General features: G+C 35.1%; 1 long non-coding RNA gene across 1 annotated transcript; it reads left to right on the top strand.

Annotated features, from left to right (window-relative positions):
- The first annotated feature begins 597 nt into the window (after positions 1-597).
- On the top strand, positions 598-6,952 carry LOC147572557 (uncharacterized). The gene is made up of 2 exons (XR_015246016.1): positions 598-832; positions 6,162-6,952. It is a non-coding gene; the product is annotated as an uncharacterized LOC147572557 (long non-coding RNA).
- The last annotated feature ends 15,427 nt before the right edge of the window (positions 6,953-22,379 follow it).

Below are 22,379 nucleotides of genomic sequence, written 5' to 3' on the forward strand. Positions count from 1 at the left end.
AAGTCCAACTTCGGCTCAGGTCATGATCTCATGGTTTGTTGGTTCAGATGCCTGGATCCTGCTTCTGATTCTGTGTATCCTGCCACCCCCCCCCCCCCCCACCCCTCTCCCACTCGTTCTCTGTCTCTCTCTCAAAAATAAATAAACATTAAAAAATTTTTAAAATAAGGCTTGGAGCACCTGGGTGGCTCAGTCAGCTAAGTGTCCAACCCAATCTGCTAAGTGTCCAACTCTTGATTTTGGCTCAGGTCATGATCTCACAAACTGCTGACAGCATGGAACCTGCTTGGGATTCTCTCTCTCTCTCTCTCTCTCTCTCTCTCTTTTTCTCTGTGTCTCTCTGCCCCTGCCCTGCTCACACTATCTCTCAAAATAAATAAACATTAAAAAAAAGATTGTTTATAAAAGATAAATAAATAAATAAATAAATGAATGAATGAATAAATAAATAAGTCTTAATAAGTGTTAGTCTTCCAACTTTGCCTCCAACGCCTTCAATGTTGTGCTAACTATTGTGGATTTTTTGTTTTTTCATATAAATTTTAGAAAGTGATACTTTTTTTTTACCACAGCATTGAATGTGGAGACATTGGATCTATGTATGTGAACATATACTTACATATGTATGTAATAAATAACTTCACAATCTCACTATGAAGCAAGTTTTATTAAATAGGATACGTTTTAAGCATCAAGGTGAAGGACTTCAGAGAGTAAGCTCTGAATAATTATTTTCCTGTCATCATCACCAGCAGCAGCAGCAGCAGCAGCAACAAAAACCATTGTCACAGAGGTGGAAACTGGCTGAAGGACTTGCTCAGTGGTGTGGCTGGTAAGTGTAGGAGAGCTCAGATTCAGGCCACATGATTTCAAGTTTAGTGTTGTTGCAACTAATGGTGTATGGATATTGAAGCAGTAAATGAACTGTAAAAATACTTTTTTCATCTTTTTTTTCATCTAATGAAACTTTGATACCATGTAGAATATAGTAGAAGGTAAAGTTTGCAATTAATTTAAACCCAGCTCCTAGGGATGATAGTATTTAGCCCTACCCTTTCTCAAATCTATGAAATTTCTTATTGTGTAGGCAAGTAAAGGAAGAAAGTATGACCTAAATGATATTGTCTAGCTAGAAGATTACCTATATGAAATATTCTAGAAATTTTCATGTTTCAATAGAAAGTCTGCATGGTGTACTAGAGAAAAATATCAAAGATTTGGGTACCAGAAATTTTTTTAAGAAAATTCACTTTTTTCTGAGACTCAAATAAGATACTATATGTGAAAATTCTCTGAATGATATTAAATACAGTTCTACTACGTGGTAGTTATCAACATGTCATTTTCTAAATTATTGCTGTATAATACTTGGAACATAATAGGCTATCAATATTATATGTCACAAATAAATATATGTGATAAATTTATAATAGCTCTTTTAGTAATTATATTTAATATTATATAAAAAGATATGTCATTCAAACTATAAAAATAAAAGGTGAGAAAGTGGTTTTTATAGGGAATTTAATAACCAGCTTATAATTATTCTGTATTAAATAAACTATAAATTTATTTTTCACTAGATCATAAAGTAGGAGGCTATTTTCATTTCATTGACTATATTTGCAAATGTTGTTTTAAGTATTTATGCTATACCTAAAGTACTTCTTTTGCATTAAATTTTACAGTAAGATAATATCAGATCAGCAGGATAATACTGAAAAACTTTGATCTAAGACAGATGTTTGGGTTTTTACTACAGTATCCAATATTAATAGCTTTTCTTGACTTCAAGTATATGAAAACATACCTGATGAATAAACACTTTTTGGCATATTTATTTTATTTCACATGGAATTTTATTAAAGTTAAACATTTAAATTTGGTATAATGGAAAGAAAAAAAGAGAGCAAACACCCTGCAAACTAATTAAAAATGTTATCTGAATAATTTTGATATTAAATATCTTATTGTTTAGGGGCGCCTGGGTGGCGCAGTCGGTTAAGCGTCCGACTTCAACCAGGTCACGATCTCGCGGTCCGTGAGTTCGAGCCCCGCGTCAGGCTCTGGGCTGATGGCTCAGAGCCTGGAGCCTGTTTCCGATTCTGTGTCTCCCTCTCTCTCTGCCCCTCCCCCGTTCATGCTCTGTCTCTCCCTGTCCCAAAAATAAATAAACGTTGAAAAAAAAATTAAAAAAAAATATCTTATTGTTTACAAGTTAAATTATAATAAATAAAATATCCAGAAATCTATAAGGGGAAAAATAAAATTAACAAAAATTATAAAGTGAAATTTCTGTAAAACCATACAATGTGTAAGAAAACCTTTATAAAGAGAGATATATATCATGAAAATGTTGAGTTGATTTATTTGCAGATGACATTCTACTTAATTCTGTCCTAACTGTGCAGATGCCTAGGAAACTTTTAATATAACCTGCATTTCTTAAACTCTTACTATCACCATAGCCTGCCCAAAGCAAGGATGAGATCACTGAACCATAAGCAACAGAACCTCCCTATTGACTTTGCTTGCCTTTGAGATTTCAAGGTCCTATAGAAGGCAATGTGAGAAATTCTGGCTGTTACTCTAACCCTGTGAAATGCCTCCAGGGGACACATTTTTCCCTTCCGTTGTAAAAAGGAAAAATAATTCAAAGAGAAATGTTAGACTTTGGGGGAGAGCTTACACCACAATGGAAGGGAATAAAGAATGTTTTTGTGCTCTCACTCTAACTGCTGATTTCTAATCTAGAAAATACCGCTTATACCTTTATTTCTTAAGCAAGACAAGAAGTATACAACTGCTGGGAGGAAGTATATGCATGTGTGTGGATTCATATAGAGATTGCCATATAAATACAGATACAGATTCACACACATATACCCATATAGATGACTGATTAAAAATATTTGCCTATTACAAATTACTTTAGGTCATTTTCCCATAGCTATGGGAAGTTCACCTATGGAAAACTTCCTGGCAGCAGTCTAATTTCTATCCTTTCCCAAACACTTAAGACCAATGTCTATTTTGTTTGGGAAGAGAAAAACAGAACTATCATTTGCTAATAGACAGTTTGTACATTTTTTTCTTCTTATTTTTTCCTATCCTTTTTTTTTTTTAATGCTTAGTAGTGACAAATATCATTAAAATAAACTCCTAAACACCATGAAGGTTTAGTAGCGGAGAATGTTAGTGCTCACCAGTGGCCATGTTCTTCCTCATCTTCCTGAGCACACTGCTAGACATTTGTCAAGAGCCTTTGCAAGTGTGTGGGGCCTGCTGGCCAATAGAAGAGTGAAACTGATGTACCCATTTCCAGATCTGACTCCTAAACACTTTCATGCCATGTCCCATGTTTGTTATCTTTGCTTATTACTCAGCTAGGTGGAGAAGATGCCAGTAACAACTTCAGAAGCTTTAGGGGAGAAATACAGAGAAGTCTGGGTCCTGGATAGCAGTATGCAGAGAGCCTCCCACCCCAGTGACATGCATTGGACTGTGAGAGGATCAAGAAATAAATGTTGGTTGATATTCCTAACTAGTACCGAAATTCAGAAAGAAAAAATGCTTGTTATGGTTTTTGCAGCATGGTCTCTGTCGCAACTTAGAAAAAGAAAATTCTTTTAAATGAGAGGCAGAGACATATACAAAGCCCAGCCTCTCTCTCCATGCCATCCAGAGGTGGGTTGAGAGGCACATGCAGGTATGCACAAGTTCTCTTGAAGTCCAAAGTCATTTGTTACCAGCGGATGAGCAGCAATCATTTTCCAACTCTGAAACCCAGGACACATAATTAGATAACTCAGAATTCAGAAAGCATGTCTGTTCATTCTGTCTAATTTCTTGTTTTATCTCTTATTTGTTTATACTTTTTTCAAAAAACATTATTTTTGAGTTCTATGTACTCCTAAGTGCTAGGGGATACAATGTGGGATATAGGCTCTGGCATCAAGGATAGTTTTGTGTAGACAGTAGACACTCAACAAATAATTTAGTGATATGAAACAGACAAATTTACAGGAAATTAATTTAGCATGATGTGGGAAACAGAGGATGGTGTTCCCCAGTCCCCTTGACATAGAAGGGGCACCCAGGCATAAGAAATGCGGAGAAGGCTTCCTGTGAACAATTTCTGGGTGGATTTAATGATTCTATTTACTATGTAGATGCTTTCCCATATGAGATATTTTCTGTGATTGAGTGATATCAGAGACAAACGACCAGCCAATATATTAACCGACCTGGTCTTCCCATCTCTGATTAGCTACTTAAGTGACACACACACACGCACACGCACACACACACACACACACATACACACACACACACTTGACTCTAAATCAATAATCAGTTAATCTAAACTGTTAATCTAAGGGACGCCTGGGTGGCAGTCAGTTAGGCGGCCGACTTTGGCTCAGGTCATGATCTCAAGGTTCGTGGCAAGGTTCGTGGGTTCGAGCCCCACATTGAGCTATGTGCTGACAGCTTGGAGCCTGGAGTTGGCTTCGGATTCTATGTCTCCCTTTCTCTCTGCCCCTCCCCCACTTGTGCTTGCTCGTGCTCTCTCTCTCTCTCTCTCTCTCTCAAAAATAAATAAACATTAAGGAAAAAAAGAAACTGTTAATCTAAGCTGTTTATCATCCTGATATCAACAACACAGTGAACTTGTCTGTCCTACAAATTGTGGCTTTGAAAGAAATATTGAAAAAAGTCTAAAAATTATGAATTTTCTAGATTCCAATTTTTAATTTTATTATTACAAAGTATGTTTTTTAGCAATTATAGGGGACTAAAATTCTCCCTCATTGTTTCTATTTTTAGATGATGAAACATCGAAACAATGTTTCATTGTATTTAAATGACTAAGAGGCAACAATTACCAAGCTCTTTACAAAGGGGGAAAATGCATTCTGAGAAACTCAGCAATAAGAAAGTGCTACGGCATTATTTTAACAGGATAAAATCAATTACTAATTTTCATCATCTTAAAAAAGGAAATGATTCTTTGCATAAACATTTTACACAATATAACTTCAGAATATTTATAAAGTCTTTGGAGGAAACTATAGCTAAGAGATAGATATTTAGACATTTTTCCATTAACATATGTATGCACATATATTTATTGATAATTGATGTAAACATCACAGAAAAGCCAGAATATGAAATTTGAATGTGGAGTAATACTTTAGATTTTATAATGTATTTATGTGTATTTCTTCAGTATTCCCAAATATTTGAAACACATCCTATGGGATAACAAATATACTATATACATGTAATAAATTTTTATGCACAGGTAAGTATAATGAAAAATATTAATTTAAGCATATGTACACGAAGGCTATCCTAACTTTCTCACATTATCTCATCCCTCCCCAAATACACAAATGCTCAACGGTATTTATAGTTACTGCCATGAAGCACTTTTGTATATTTAAGAGTGCCTTTAGGTCTTTAACTATAGGAAGTCTTTGACTGCCAAAAGTAGTGTCATCAACAGTGGAAATGAAAAGTAACCTTCAAGAACCTTTTAGACATGAGTAGGCTTTCTGGGGGCAGCTCTGTAGGAAAATTAACTGAAAAAGATGGACTACTCACCAGATACTGAACTGAATAATTTAAGTGTGGGGAGTTCAATCTCCTTTTATACTGCTTTCCTCATTGCACATTGATTAAAGTGTCATTAAAAATAATGAATGGCTAAATATATGAGTGTTATCCAAATTATTTCCATCTTTATTATCCTAAAAGATCAAATGATTTTCATAATGGATGCCATTGTGAGAGACTCAGTTTCTTTTGTTGCCTGTTCATGCTGTTCTTGTTGTGATAACTCAAGGCACACTCATCAGCCCCCATGTGAACTGGCTGGAGTGACAGTTGGTGACTCAGCAGTTGGCCAAATGATGAACTAGAGCATAGTCTGTCATTCACATGTTTCTCAAGTGAATCCTGCTATTATCCCAGAAGTGATGTAAACTTTTCTAATGTTATTATCAAGTGTTGGATTGAGCATTCAGGAAATGCCCCATGTGTTATAATATGGCATTCTGAAAATGAGGTTCCAATCATTCTGTAATTTATCTGTAAATCTTTGGCAATGAACAGAATATATTTTTTGAATTCTTCTCTCTCTCTCTCTCCCTTTCCAGAAAACCATTCATCACACTATCCAAACCAGAAATCCTGGAATGATTTGGCTCACCTATGCCGTTTCAATGCTTCTCTCTACAGTGGCATATTCAAATGATCTCAACAGATGCACAGGACTTTCCATTAGTGTCCACCTCAACCATGTGGATGATCCATCAATTCTATTTTCTAATGATGTACATGCAATGACATTCATTTCTATGGTAAGTGTCTCTAAGTGTAGAATTTCTTCTGTCTAGTTCAGTACCCTCATCTCATGTTACCAAAAAATTTAAATTTGAAGTGTTTTGACTGACAAATGAAAATTGAGTTCAGTACAGCCTTCTCTTTAAAGAAAATTAGTCATATATTTCTTCTTGGCCAGGTAATTTAAAAACCTGGAATCATCATCATCATCAAAAACAGTAACAATGGTATAACCAAAATGTATACAAAATTACATAATTACATTCAGTCATATTTTATATCGGACCTCAAGGCAATTAGAATCATATCTATTAATTTCTTGATAAAGATCTGCTTAATCAGTGTATTCATTTGTGCATTCTGGGATATAATAGACTCAAAATCAGTTACTATAATCTCAAACCACATCGTGTACTTCCTCTCAAAGACACAGTCACATTTCCTATCTCTACCAGTAGATGAAAATTCATTCATATCTCAATGTAAATGAACTGGTTATTCATGTTAACTAGAAGCATGAACAAAATAGGAGTCCACCTTTTCAAATAAAAAAATCTTTTTGAAAATGATAATTTTCAACTATTAAAATAGTTTTTTTCTTGCAGATATTAAAAGTTTATGGGGAGCCCGGGTGGCTCGGTCAGTTGAGTCTGACTTCGGCTTAGGTCATGATCTCACAGTTTGTGGGTTTGAGCCCCGTGTCAGGCTCTGTGCTGACAGCTCAGAGCCTGGAGCCTGCTTCGGATTCTGTGTCTTTCTCTCTCTCTCTGCTCATGCATGGTCTCTCAAAAATAAATAAACATTAAAAAAACAAAACAAAAAAAAACCCCAAATATTAAAAGTAATTGATATAGTAAAATCATATGAGCACTTGGCAGTATTTGAAATGTAACACCATCCCTTAAGTAGCATGCAAACCCAAGCTAAATGTAAAAGGGAGACAGATTCAGGATTTTAAGAACATGGCATTTTAAAATAATACAGTTTTTAATAAGTTTTAGTAATATGAAGACAAGTGAGAACAGAAAAATAGAGATTTTTACTTAGAGTATCTATTATTTATCTTTTATGAGTGCTAGATGAATTACATACATAATTTTATTTAGTCAGCCAAAATATTGCAAAGTTGATATTATAACTTCCCTTTCAAAACTTTTAAACTGGCGCTCAGTGTTGTTCATAAGTAAACTTTCTCAAATTGTGGGAGATAGTAAGTGACTGTGGATATCAGCTACAGTCTTCGGATGAGTAACTAACCACAATATCTACCATATAAATAAAATCGGCCAGCTCAAATAATCATTTAATGTAGTGGTTTTTTTTTTTTTTAAACTGAAATAACTTAAAAATAACCATAGAGGAAAAGCACAGATCAAACAAAATTGTTTTTGAATGTGAGCAAGTCCTGTTGAGCTGTTTACACTTAGGTCCATCTGTAAGTTAATTTCTGAAATTAGATCATATTAAATAAAAACTAGAAATTAAAACCTCAGTATAACAAATTTCATTATTTTAGACCAGTGGATGAGTTTAGAGACTATTTAGTAAGTTTATTATTTTAGAAATGAGGTCCATTATGAGTGGAAGTGTTTTAGAAAATCTTCTCTCCACCTCCTTCCTTTCTTTTCTCCATCATCGTCATCATCACCATCACCATTCAGATCATGAAAAAGAGCCAGCTGGCCAAAGAAATGGAAACTAAAAATTAATTTAGATAATTTAAACATTTAAAATATTAAAGTAAATGCTAAAAATTCTTTTTCATTCACAAAGAAGAAGGTCTGTGAGGTAAAGCTGGGATCAAAAAAAACCCAATTTGATGTGTTTTTTTGATAAATATTCTAGATCTTTTTTGATAGGTGTTCTAGGCATTTTCTTGAAAGTGACTTTTGTTTAATCCTAACAAACATTACAAAGGAATAAAACTTTCTGCACTTTTAAAGGTGTCTGGGGGCGCCTGGGTGGCGCAGTCGGTTAAGCGTCCGACTTCAGCCAGGTCACGATCTCGCGGTCCGTGAGTTCGAGCCCCGCGTCAGGCTCTGGGCTGATGGCTCAGAGCCTGGAGCCTGTTTCCGATTCTGTGTCTCCCTCTCTCTCTGCCCCTTCCCCTTTCATGCTCTGTCTCTCTCTGTCCCAAAAATAAATAAACGTTGAAAAAAAAAAATAAAGGTGTCTGAAGGGTTAACATGATTGGGATTAATGAATGACGTTATGCAATAAGGTGACTGAACAATAATGTGATATAAGCATCTTATAAAAATGAGAGTGAAGAAAAGATGTAGAATTCAGTGCAAATTACTTCGAATGATACAATAATACCATACTTAGTTTATAGGAAGTGATTTGTGTTTAGTATGAACGAAAGTAAAAGAAATAGCAATGGCAATGATGATTATTTCTCATTTGTGCAATGTTTCTGACTTGTGGTTTGTTTTCTCTTCCAATATAGACATTGGTGTATAGAGATAATTTGCCTATCTTAAAACAGTCTGTTTAACTTATCTTTTTTTCCAATATTTTTACATTTTGCCTGACAGACTTACACTTATTTATATATGCATTTTCTTCTTTCTCTTATTTAGTCTTCTCTCAGCCTACTTCTCTTACATTTTTAACACATTTCAAATTCTTTCTTAAATTATAAAATCTTATTTAAAAATTTCAATAAAATTCTTTCTCTTTGCCCTGTGCCAATCTGCCCTACTATTCTCAAGAGCTGACTGATCAAACTCATTTCCATCACATTTTAGCTTTTATACTCCAATGTCGCTGGTCGCAGCAATGGTACCTAGAAAACCAGGGAACAATAGTAAATTCAGCATAGCTTGTCAGAATTCATATAGACCCAAGAATGTATGCCTGAGAAGGCATAGTACAAAGGTTGTTATTTGTGCAAATGAATAAAAATACAATCAAATACAATCAGCGACTGTAAGTCTGTGTGTGTGTGTGTGTGTGTGTGTGTGTGTGTATTTGAGTGTGCCCCATTTTAATTTAACAAGGACTTAATTAAAATTACTGGGAGAAGACTAGATATTTATTCAGACTGGATCAAGATAAATAATATATACAGTGAAAACCAAAACATCTACCTGTGATATGGTAATGCAGAGAAAGAACATGAAAATATAAATATCAAAATGAACTATCTTTACAAACACAGCCCAGCTCCCCCTGCTTGTGATTTTTGAGTTTCATCCTGGCCTTAATGAAAGACACAAAAACAACTGCAGGGCAAGAGCCAGACAGTAGACAGTATTGAAGATTCAAAGACTATGAATTATCATTACCTTTTGAACAAAGTAAAGATATTTGATTGAAGGAATTTAACCTACAGAGATTAAAGATGCTTAAAGAATCTGAAATATACGACTAAAGGCTCTTTGCCAGCTCTTCTTCAAGACCAAAGAACTGCATTTAAAGTGTAGCAGGAGCAATGTTTCTGATGAAAGAAACTCAAATGCTGTTACTGAAGTCAAGTAGAAGTCCTCAAAGTCATTAGTCATAGAATTTATATTTACTCATTCACAGCTATTTATGCTCAGACCTAGTGACTTAGGTTATTTCCATTTTAGTGATTTCACGTGGTTCACTCTAAAAGAAATTGCCTTAAGGATCCAATTGGATCTTAAGAGTATCATCACTAAATGCTATTCAAGACTCGTGCCTTCAAAATCTGAAAGTGTGTAAATCAGTGGCCACGGGGGCATCCAAATATATATCTCGGGCCTGACTGAATATACTAATGTCATCACATTTTCCCTGTAAAATAGGAATGTTTGGGCATTTAAAAGGCATCCAGATTATTTTGAATATTTATGTTTAACCTGGCCAGAACCCTTGGCTGCATGCCTTATTAGCTGAAACTAACTGATAGTAATTATAGTAAATTAAATACACAGCATTGGGAATCAGAGCATAACTGGATCCTTGATCCGATCTTCAATGAACACAAAAGACTGAATCTCACCTTCCTCAACTGTGAAATGAGAGGATTGTACTACATTACCCTAAACGGTCTCCTCATGTAAAGACTTTAATTTCAAGAATCTATTTCAAAATCCAAAAGAGCTGTGTTAAAAAAATGAACAACAATACAACTCTGGACCCTGTAAAGAGTTTTCGTATTACACATGTACAATTATAGCCATTTTCCAGCATAAAAAAAGTTGTGTCTCAGAGGGCGATTTATAGTCAATCACTCTTTGGCCTGTCTTGGTTCTCAGGATAGCCCCAAACAAGCCTAGCTAAGCATCATCAGTTTATTGTAAACACTTGTAAAACACACAGGTATGGGTTACTAGAAACTAGGCATTAGGCAAAATAAAAAATTAGTGAAATCATATGGTAATTATATTTTAGGCTGATGTAAGTTCAATTAGAGTATGATACAGAAATATATAGTGATATTAGGAAGAGAAAGTCCTGAAGAAGTCTTCTACATACTTTAAAAAGGAGAGAAATTGATTTTTTATATGTTCAAGGAGTAATTGGAAGAGTGATGAACATTGGAGTGGCACTTAGAAATGGGATGAACTAGGCTTTATGTAAGTGAAGCATGGAATCGTGGATAAAGAAAAACAATTGTACAGATCCAATCTCACCTCCCTGAAGCACTTAGATCAGGGAAAAGAAGAAGGAGGATAGTATACAACATTTTTGTTTAGATTTTGGATGCCAGGTGAACAGGCAACTTGAGGTAGCTTTCTTGCTAGACTAGATCACCTATGAAAAGGGGATGCATGAAATAGGTAGGTAAGAAGATGGAAAGAATACGCAGAGCAGCTATTTGTAATGTGAAGATGGTCTCAAATTAGAGATTACTGTATCAGGGTGTTTGTCTTTGAGATTTCCCCCCAATAATGATACCCAAGTTGCTTAAACAAATTACCAACGTATTTGAGCTATTATAAATTCACTGGATGAGTAGAACATTATGAAAGACCACTGAATCAAGCTGTTAAAGAGTTTAATTTCCAGGTCATTTTCTGCTTTATGCTTCTTTTCTCCACATATATTTCATAGCAAATGCACATAATTATTTACATGTGAGTGAGAATTTGAGTTACAGCCACAGTATTATTGCTGAAGCATGTTTAATCTCAAAGTGTTTAAATGAAATAACTCTGATAAATATGTCAAAATATTGGGGAAGAATAATAATTGAAAAACAGCAGCCATAAAGACACCTTTCCAAAAAAATCATTTCCAAAGTTTTATCTAAGGATAAACTATGTGGATATATATGGAGATATATAGAAGAGAAAAGAATTACTTGAAAATAGAAGAGAGAACTAAAAAAAAAAGTGGAAAGTAGTTATTTCAATTATGGTTCAAAAGAGTACGGTGGCAGCAGCCCAGCGTGCTTGAGAAGCACAAGCTTTGAAGTTCAACACACCAGTGTTCAAACTCTGCGTCCTATGTTCTTGGTCAAGAGCCTCATCGACTCTGTATCTCCATTCGCTCACCTGTATGCGAAGAGTAGTTCCAAGCTCACACACTTTTCAAAACAATTAAGTGAACTCACGAAAGCAAAGCAGCTCCTAAGAAGTGAGCAAAAAACAATGACAAACTTTGTCGTTATTATCATTTTAAATACTTACTGGAAATATACGTATTTATTATATGTTAAACATCTATAAACAGAAAATGTAATATTCCAATTCCAAGGGCTTCAAGAATAGTTATATTAATACAGCATGATTCTGTGAGTTTTGTTTTAAAAGTTGTTTGTTTGCTCCAACCTCTGTTGAAACTCATGTCAGTTTTTCCAACCTGAAGACCTATAGGTCTTTAGTTTGAACATCTTCTTCTGGGAAGACATGTAGCTACGTGATATGTAAAATGCGCAGTGAATAGGTTTTGCAACTTAAAAATTTTTTTGTTCCACTCTCCCCCTGCGGAACTTCACCTCCTCCTCTCTTGGTCACCAGTTGAGTACATACAAGCTCTCTGGCTTTAAAATGTTATCTATGTAAATTCTTCTGCCACAGCTGGACAAGATGCTTTCAAGAGTTTTTCTGTTTCCTGTGTGGTGAAGCAGCTTTCCCCTAACGACTATTTCCCATCAGTACCCACAAAGACCTACCTTCTTAACCACTGTTTCAACGGTTTCTTACCACTTCCACCTTTCTATAGAACATTTCATTTGGAAGGAGGTTCACAAATATTTGTTCACTGGGCTGTTCAGACTGATAGCATCTCTTGGGACTTGAACTTTGATGCACAACTCTCATCTGGAAAAAAAAATGCAACTGTCACACATCAGTAGATAATACCAAAAATGAAAACAAATTCTTTTCTGTCTCGAAGTCACGATGTGATACTTATTTGTTTTGCTGTGTTGAAAAATATAACTTTTTACATTTTTCTAAAACTCAAAATGAAGACATTTCATTGCTTATCTATTTGTTACCTTCTGTAAAATGGTAATATAATTAGATTCTCAATCATTCATTGTCTCAGCAGCAACTGTAGACCGAGAATAGAAAATAAAATTAAAATCACAAACATGAAGATATAGATTTATAGGTTTTATAAGAAAAGAGAGAATTCTGATATCTATATTCTAGCAAAACAAGTCATTGCAAAGCGTCTTTTACATGCCCCCAAATTTTTATCTACAAATATAATTACCCCATATTAGTTAACTGAAAAAACAAATAACTAGCATCATGACTATGTTCTTTATAAGGAGTGTTTTAATACAGTGCTTAGGATCCATAATTATTTTACCTGTTCTTGCTCACTTTTAAAATGCTAAATTTATTTGAATTACTTTTCATAACTCTAGTCATTATAAAAGCTTTGCTCTATATAGTTTTTTCTTGTTTTATAGTCTTTGCTTTTAGGACTTTCACTTGGAGTTTCCAAGATATTTGCAAGTAGATCGTTTTCATCTGAATGAAGCAATAGTAGAAAATCTTCTATTTAAAAATATTAGATGATTCAAAAATCAGTATGGCTCAAAATTACCTCCTCTCCCTGATATGCACACACTGATAAGCAATGATATATGTAAAATAAAAATGATAAGCAAATATGGCTTGTCACAACAAAAGTCAGAACTGTGAGATACTATCCATTACTGACAGAAGAATTAGAAAGTGTGTACTACGGAATACTTAATTGTTTTGGAATATTAATAGAGGTTTCACACACCATTGCTAAAATTAAGTGGAGCTTCTCCTAGGCTTTAATTTGTTAATACCTTGAACATTCCAGAGCAGAATATAGTTCAGATCCCTTGAAACTCCTTCTAAAACTATGGAACACACACTGTGTTCTATTGATATGTAAAGCAAACAACTTCAAGTTGTGAATTAAGGATCTGCTTATATTTATATTTGTACGCATCTAAACAACTGCAAATTACATTTTTCTTTTACAATTTGCTGCCTCCTTTCCTTTCTTAATATTACCACCCTAGTTTGGACTTTCATCTTTCTCTGCACACCTCTAGCTTTTCTTCTTGTTGCATCCTATGAATTTCATCATATTAATCTTTCCATTGCACCTCTAAGAAAGTCACTTTTTTTTTTTAATATTTGCCATGGGCTTCCTTTACCAACAATAATTTTTTTTTAAACTGTAATCTAATATGCAATCAACTAATCAACCTTAGTTGATTAACTTCCTAATCAAGTTTTCAACAATTTTTCAAATGACTATTTTTCAGCCAATCTGTTTGAGGAATTGAGCCAATCACCAAACAGGCCAGAGATTTCTTTTCTCTGATCTTGTCCTTACATTTCCCCTCTGGGGTATACTCAACTAGTCTGTTTCTTCTCAAATCCAGTATATTCCCTGTTTCTTTCTTCTTCTTTTTTTTTAATGTTTATTTATTTTTGAGAGAGAGACAGAGAGACAGAGCACGAGCAGGGAAGGGGCAGAGAGAGAGGGAAACACAGAATCTAAAGCAGGCTCCAGGCTCCAGGCTCCAGGCTCTGAGCTGACAGCACAGAGCCTGATGCAGGACTCTAACTCGGGAACCATGAGATCATGACTTAAGCTGAAGTCAGGCACTTAACCTACTGAGTTGCCCAGGTGCCCCTCCCTGTTTCTAATTTAAATAAAATCTCTAGCATGAAACTTTCAGACCCATCCATCAATATATAACCATCCCCTCACCTTTACAGCCATAACAGTTCCTTGCAAACCTTCTGAGGCATGTGTCACATTTGTGTGGGGTTGCCTCAACTGCTTAACTAACTGTAAAATATTTTCGGATGAGGACTGTAGCATTGAGAGGTTTCTTATAGGGAGCTCATAGATTGGCTTTAGGCAGTCGTCAATTACATGTGAAATGGGTTCAGGGGCATTTATCTGGTGAGAGAGTTCATCACTATGATGAAATCCTCAGTGACCACGATACCAAAAATTCAGAATCACTGCCTTAGGGGAAGAATCATAACATGCTCATACATGCACATATTTTCTTCAGCAGAGCAGCTTGTATCATTTTAGTCTCTTATGTTTTGTTGCAATAAGCCAAATTTTAGAGTGTGTATTTTCAAATATTTTATATATCTTTATATTTCTTCTTTTTTCAATTTTTAAATGGAAAATAGGAAAAAATCCTATGCCCTAAAGGATCACATATTCCCTTTTTTCTTTAATTAGTGCTAAATCATCCTAGCCCCAGATATGTACCTTATTTTTTTTTAATTTGAGAGAGAGAGAGAGTGAGAGAGAAAGAGCGAGCATGAGTGGGGAGAGGGGCACAGGCAAAGAGAGAATCTTAAGCAGGCTCCATGCCCAATGTGGTCAATCCCACAACCCTAGGATCAGGATCTGAGCTGAAATCAAGTCAGACATTCAACCAGTTGAACCACTTAGATGCCTCATGTACCTTAACCTTAAAGACAACTTCTGGGAGAGCATTTGAGTGTTTTACATCTAGAAATCTCTATTTATGACCATTAGCTCTTACTGTGATTTAAAATTTTCTCCATGACACTGTTAACTCCAGCAAACTACGGGACCCTACTAGAACTGGAAGACTAGATTGCCTCTAAGATCATTTGTCATTAGAGTGTGTGTGGGAGGGGGGGGAGGGAGTGGGTAATCCACAAACACAAATCAAGATTTCCAACACATTATACTTTATGCTGTGGGCCAGATCTTCAAAACAATCCATACTCCATTCAAAAGGTAAGTAGAGACATAGACCTGCTAGGAACATCCCCAAGTTATTCCTGAGAAACATTCAGAAAATGCATTACACAAGGTTCCCAACAGTTAAAATCCTCTCTTGGAACGAATAATTGAAAGAAAGCAAAAACTCACTTTTTAATATACCTTTCAGACCTTACCTTAAGTTAATAATAGACATGATTTTAATGGAATTAATGTGTTCATGTCCAAGGTTTTTCTCCTTTCCTTAGTTCAAAGCAATTTTGATAAAAGTAAAGGTGAGTTAACTATATGGATTTTGGTTCATATTAGAAGATTGGCTTCAGAGCTATAGATTACAGCTATTAAGATGTTATTACTCCTGATCCTGTTATACTCTTCTGATATAATTGGCAGGTGGTAGGTTAATGTATATACAGCATACATATATATTTGATGTACCTCCTGCTAATGTGAATGCAGATTATTTAGACATCTGGAATCAATTTAACAACCTTCTGAACTTTACATAAATAGCCATTATCTGACTTAATGATTTTAGTGGTTTCGGATGCCAGGATTGTCAATGTTCCTGGCATAGGAAATTTGGATTGAGAAGATTACTTCCCTATGGGCTATTTCTCCAGGGAGAACAGTTTGAATCAAAGAGAAAAATACCTGGTCAAGCTCATTATCAAAACTGGATAATGGTAAATGGCAGCCTATGGGAAATCTAAGGAGCATTTACTTTATTTCTCTAATGAAGGGGCCAGTGTTATTGTTTAAAATCTGTCCTCTCTTACTTATGCCTTGTCTTGAGGCAAATGTTTTAGAATGGGTTATAAGTGATTTCTTTCTTTTTAAACATACTCTGTCTTTCACTATTACTGCCCTGAGTGATTTGGACATTATAACAATTAAAAGACAAAATCTGGAATGAGATGGTTAAGGCAGGCTCTAATTTAATAAAAAGTTAAAACATTTATAGCACTGTGTCCAAAGATTGCAAAGAGAACTTTTGCCTCTCTATTACAACCTTAACAGATTACAGAAGGGTGACAAGCAAGCCTGACTATTTCATCTTTGGATAACTAAATGTCATTTAATTTCTATGTTTTATAAGAAGTCAGAAAGAAAAATAATAGTGATAAAATAAATGAGTTAAAAATATCAAATGGAATTTTGATTAAAAAATGGATAATCATTAATTTTATTAAAAAACTTTTAAGCATTCATTTTAAAATTTAGAAAATGCAAATGACTTGGGGGTCAAAGAAATAGTGGCTCTCAAAAATGGTGTTCCTTTCAGCTGTCAGAGGTAACTATAACTGCAAAATTTGTAAATACCATTAGGCTTCTGTAAGAATAATTATGGGAGCATAAATCTATTGATTACTGAACAGCTTATTTGAGTTGGGTCCTGTGAAAAATCCACAGTATGGAATATACGGTATTTTTTGTTTTTGTTTGGTGGGGGTGATCCTGTTATACCAACCTACTATAACACAGCTAATCATTTAAAAATAAATGTAATACTCATGAAAGACCTCTAGCTGCCAAAATTACTTAGATGTTATCATTCAATGACTTCTCTTTTTATGCCAAGTTATTTACTAAATTAAAATTTTAGATAATTTCCTACAATAAACTCTTAATATTATCTATTCAATCTTCCAAAACAGAAATCCAAATTATAGCCTTCTTTTGCTATCCCTCAAATACTGTGTTTTAGCTTTCAAAAGAAATTGCTGCCCAAGACTCTTAATTTACCATCTTATAAAAGAAATGGATAAGTTTTTTGTAGAAATAAACTACTGAGGGGCACCTGGGTGGCTCAGTTGGTTAAGCGACCGACTCTTGATTTCGGCTCCGGTCATGATCTCATGGACTGAGATAGAGCCCCTGTGGGGCTCCATGCTGAGCCTGCTGAAGATTCTCTCCTTCCTTCTCCCTCTGCCCCTCTCCCACTCGTGTGCATGCGAATTCTAGAAAGAAAGAAAGAAAGAAAGAAAGAAAGAAAGAAAGAAAGAAGAAACTATTGCAATCTAACTAAGAAAAGGAATAAATGATGAATGAATATGTATTTTCAAAGTCTTTATAAATCTCTCACTAATATATAATTCCATAGTTAGGATCTGCCTTTGGTTTAAGCTACTCTTTTAATTTTAGGTTCCAGATTATTAGTATTGCTTCAAGTCATATGTCGCAACGTACTGCCCAAATCAGAGTGAATAAGAACAATTCAGAATGAACGTACTTCAATTTAAATAATATAAAATAATATATTACCCTGGGACTTACATTTTTTTACTTCTAATTTATTTGCTATGCCAATTACATTAGATGAGATGAACTAAAAGAATATGAATTTGCCTATTTATTAACACAGTTTTTTTTCAGTTTCTAGAAAGTGATCTTAAGAAAATGATACATTTCAAAAAAAAGAAAATGATACATTTCTTACATAATCAATATTTTAAAACAGGGAGGAATTCTTTGCTGTTTAAAAATTGACATGCACTTCGTAGCTAGTATGCGTAATATACAGAGCTTGGTTCAAAATCAGTCTTTCTACAGACCAGATAATAATAACAACTGGTATTACTGAATAGCACCTATGTGGCAGTCAACATTGAATATATTATATGTATATATATATATATATATATATATATATATATACATACATATATATATAATAACATATGTATTCATTGCTTTAAATACTTGGTAATTTCATATGCTGTATACATTGCTTTAAATCTTTGGTAATTAACATTTAGAGAAACAGAATCAAAGAAGTTAGATAACTTGAGTAAAGGTTGGACTTTTTACATTAGACCCAGCCCACCTGCTCTACCTGCTCTGTGGAATTGCATGACATGTTGGACAAAAGAAGGAGGCTATTCTTAGATGGAGGTGATAGTCAAAAGGCCCCTGCCACTTGCAGCACTAAGGGGATCAGTGTTTGGCAGTCATGGACCCATTCAATGTGAACCAGTGTGCCAGGGAACATGGCTCAGAGTTCCATTAATCTCCATTCTTCCAACACAGCACTCACATTTTAGATATTTGTCAGAGTTCAACCATAGAGTGACTCACTCATTGTATCTAACATTTCAAAGATGCAGTCTAAAAATGAACCTATTCCTCATTTTTAAATTATGAAAGCTTTAGTTCTGTTTTAAGATAGAGTTGTAAATCATTTGATTTATTTCCAGCCCCACTATGAACCACAGTGCTGAACCGGACAATACTTTCAATCTACATATGGCATGCACATTCCTCCAGACATCCAACTAGTATTTATTGAGCACCTGCTATGTGTCAGGCGCTGCTCCAGAATTTTACAAGTAAAGAAAACAAAATCCCTGCCCTTAAGGAGCTACATTTTTGTGAGAGACATCAGTCTTTGTCTCCACATGGGCACCTGTTTTTCTTTAATAAATCAGTAAACACTACAATGAGCATAGCAAACAATATTATGAAGTATAATGCAACCTCTCGATCCTCCCCCTTCACATACACATATTATTTGAGTGTGGTGATGCCTCTCCCCTCTTTCCTGTTTTAGGGGTTTGACATTCTTATTCTCCCAGAGAGAGGTATTATAACAGGACCAGAAAATGAGAGTGGTAGCAAACTAGGCTTCGTCAAAGTTTAGGAGAGAAAGATCTGGAAAAATACTAAGGCATTTCTTTTGCTCCAAATGGAGAAGAAATTAAAGTAAAATGTCTAAATCTTTGAAGGCTTGGGAAAATAAAGCATGAGAGGAGGAAAGACGAGAGTCAGACTCTGGTGAGGATCTCTTCAATGAGCTCCAACACCGGGCCCAGGGATTAAATGGTAGAATGCCACAAGAGAGCTAGAGAATTCAAAGAGAAGACTTTGCCATTTTCTGGGTGGGTCCAGGGATGTGGGGAAAGTTCTAGATAGAAACACAGCAACAGTAGATCTGAAATGTCAGCATGCTGAACCTAGTTAGATAAGATCTGATCCAGCCCCCTGGACTTCATTTTGCAGAGTGCCGAGGGAGAGCACCCCCAAATTTCCTCTGCTTCTGAGAAGAATGAGAAAGAGCAAGGAAAAAGAAATCAGACTGAGGAGGAGAGAGAAAGTGTGGAGTAACAACAACTTTGCTAACTCAGTGGATGCAGGAAGGGAAGGGATGCTGAGGAGCCCCAGAGAGCCCACCAATCCCATGGACACCAGCGGATATTTGGTGACCCAGGCAGGACCGAATTTCTCCTACTCATCTCTCAACAACACCCTCAAGGTCTTAGGACTCCAATTTCCCTAAATTAGTTACATCCAAGAGAGAAAGAGGGTTTAAGGAAAACCTGAAATGACTGGGTTTAAAGTTTACTAAATTTACTCAAAATCAACAATTATTACACTTCCTTTAAAAAAATTTTTTTAGGGGCGCCTGGGTGGCGCAGTCGGTTGAGCGTCCGACTTCAGCCAGGTCACGATCTCGCAGTCCATGAGTTCGAGCCCCGCGTCAGGCTCTGGGCTGATGGCTCAGAGCCTGGAGCCTGTTTCCGATTCTGTGTCTCCCTCTCTCTCTGCCCCTCCCCCGTTCATGCTCTGTCTCTCTCTGTCCCAAAAATAAATAAAAACGTTGAAAAAAAAAAAATTTAAAAAAAAAAAAAAAATTTTTTTAAATGTTTATTTATTTTTAAGAGAGAGAGACAGAGTGCGGGCAGGGGAGGGGCAGAGAAAGAGAGGCAGACACAGAATCCGAAGCAGACTCCAGGCTCTGAACTGTCACGGGGCTTGAACTCACGAACTGTGAGATCATGACCTGAGCTGAAGTTGGACGCTTAACCAACTAAGCCACCCAGGCACCCCAATTATTACCCTTTCTGATGTAAATTAAATAGGGTCTTAAAACAGAAATTTGGTTGAAGTGTATAACAATGATGAAATTTACTTTTTTTATGCCTAAACGCTTCATTGGGTATATTGCCCATGTTGCAAATATAAAGCACTGGGCACAGTTCCCATACAGAGTATTGTTATTAAAGTTTAGATAACAGAGTCAAAAGCCATTCATCAGTGTTTATGCTGTGGCTTTTTAAAAAATTAACTCTTTTAATTAACCAACAAAAATCAGTGTAAGTTATTTTATTTTTTCAGTATTAGTTGTATCAGAGAAATTTATTTCATAAAAATATTTTAAGTTTCCCACTTACGGAAAGACTGATTAAAGCTTTCTTTATATCAAATCATGGTCTTTGAAAATATTTTAAACTCATATTTTTTAAAGACCTAAAATGTGAAAAAAAGGACATTTCAAGAGAATAAAGATAAAATGTACACTTTATTTTCAATGTCTTTTTGAGCTACCTTCTAACAACACATAGAAATAAGATATTACTTATCAATTAAATAAATTATGCTTTGAAATAAAATACTTTCACAGATATAAAACAAGCCTGTGACTACAATAGGGCAACTCATAAATCTATAGACATTCAGGCTGGGTTAACTGAAAAATATTCAAATAAAATTTCTACTGCAGATTGCTTAGACAGCCTAACAGCCAAAGGAATAAAAGTGCTTCTGGGGTTTATATCTTTTGGCTCAGTGGGTAACTTATTCAGGTACTAAACAAAGAAATCGAACTCTTTGTGGTTTCTAAAAAAAAAAAAAAAAAAAAAAGAGAAGAAGAAAAAGGAAAAAAAAGGCATGGGATCGTTTTAGATTAATAAAAGCAAAGAGGATTAATGGTTTTTTTAATCAGAAAATTCAGCCTTAGCAGTCTCTTTCCTATAGAAAATTTGGGTCATTTTAGACAGAACTGAACACGATTAAAAGAAATCGCTCATTCATTTTATGGCTATTTCTTAATGCCTTCTTGTACCAAGCAAACAAACAAACACATACATAACTAAAATGCCTGTTTCCCCTAGGTGAAATATCTCATTGTCAGTTTTAACAAATACTCAGTTTCTGTCATGATTTTCAGATTCTCTCCCCACAGATGGTCCTGTGGTGACTGTTCTCTATTTGGTTAAGGTGCAGCCCCAAACTGGCTCGTGTGTTACAGTAAAGGTCTGATCCTTGCAAGACAGAGTGCAAGAAAAAGCCACTCTCAGTCTGAATGTTTTGTGTCTACTGATGCAGTCTAGGACTGAATTAACTTTTTATGAAGTCAAATCACATTTTATAGACTTACTGTGGCAAAAAAAAATCATGTCTTTTTCACATCTGTTTAGTCTCTCCTGTGCTAACAATGTAAGCAATTTTTGTTTATTTTGGACAAAATATAGGACTCCACACTGATAAGAACAGTTTCTGATATCTATTTGGAATTCAGCCAATTAAAAATCAATTTTTGAGGATAATTTTGAGGATGGCTAAGGACATTATTGAGAAAAATTAAACATAGTGTAGATAGAACTTGGAAAACAATTCAGAGTTCAAGCCTGACTCTTTTACAAGCAAGCTGAGTGACTTTGGGTAAATCACTTCCTCTCTCTGGGCAGTAGTTTCTTTCTCCATAAAATCCGTGGTTTGAACTACATGGTCTTTTAGCTGAATTATAATTCTAGCATAGTGTACTTCTCTTAATCATTTGTACCATGATTTAAATCTATTTTTAGATCTGAGTATTTTTCATCTGCCTTTGCTTTAATAAGTGTACCTTTATTTTTATCCAAGACATTGATTAAAATGTTGAATAAGACAGTACTCAATGCATGTCACAAGAAACCTAACTCTAGGCTGGCAGTGATTCAGAGCTCGATAAACTTTGGGAATAGTTACTGAAAACCACTATGGTAAGTTTATTATCATTCATCCAACATTCGCTCATTTTATCTGCAAGAATATAATGAGAAACCTATTAAATGCCTTTTGGAAATTGGGGCGCCTGGGTGGCTCAATTGGTTAAGCGTCTGACTTCAACTCAG

This window comes from Puma concolor, chromosome E4, assembly GCF_028749965.1.
Source record: "Puma concolor isolate L17-30 chromosome E4, mPumCon1.1.hap2, whole genome shotgun sequence".
Taxonomy (NCBI): domain Eukaryota; kingdom Metazoa; phylum Chordata; class Mammalia; order Carnivora; family Felidae; genus Puma; species Puma concolor.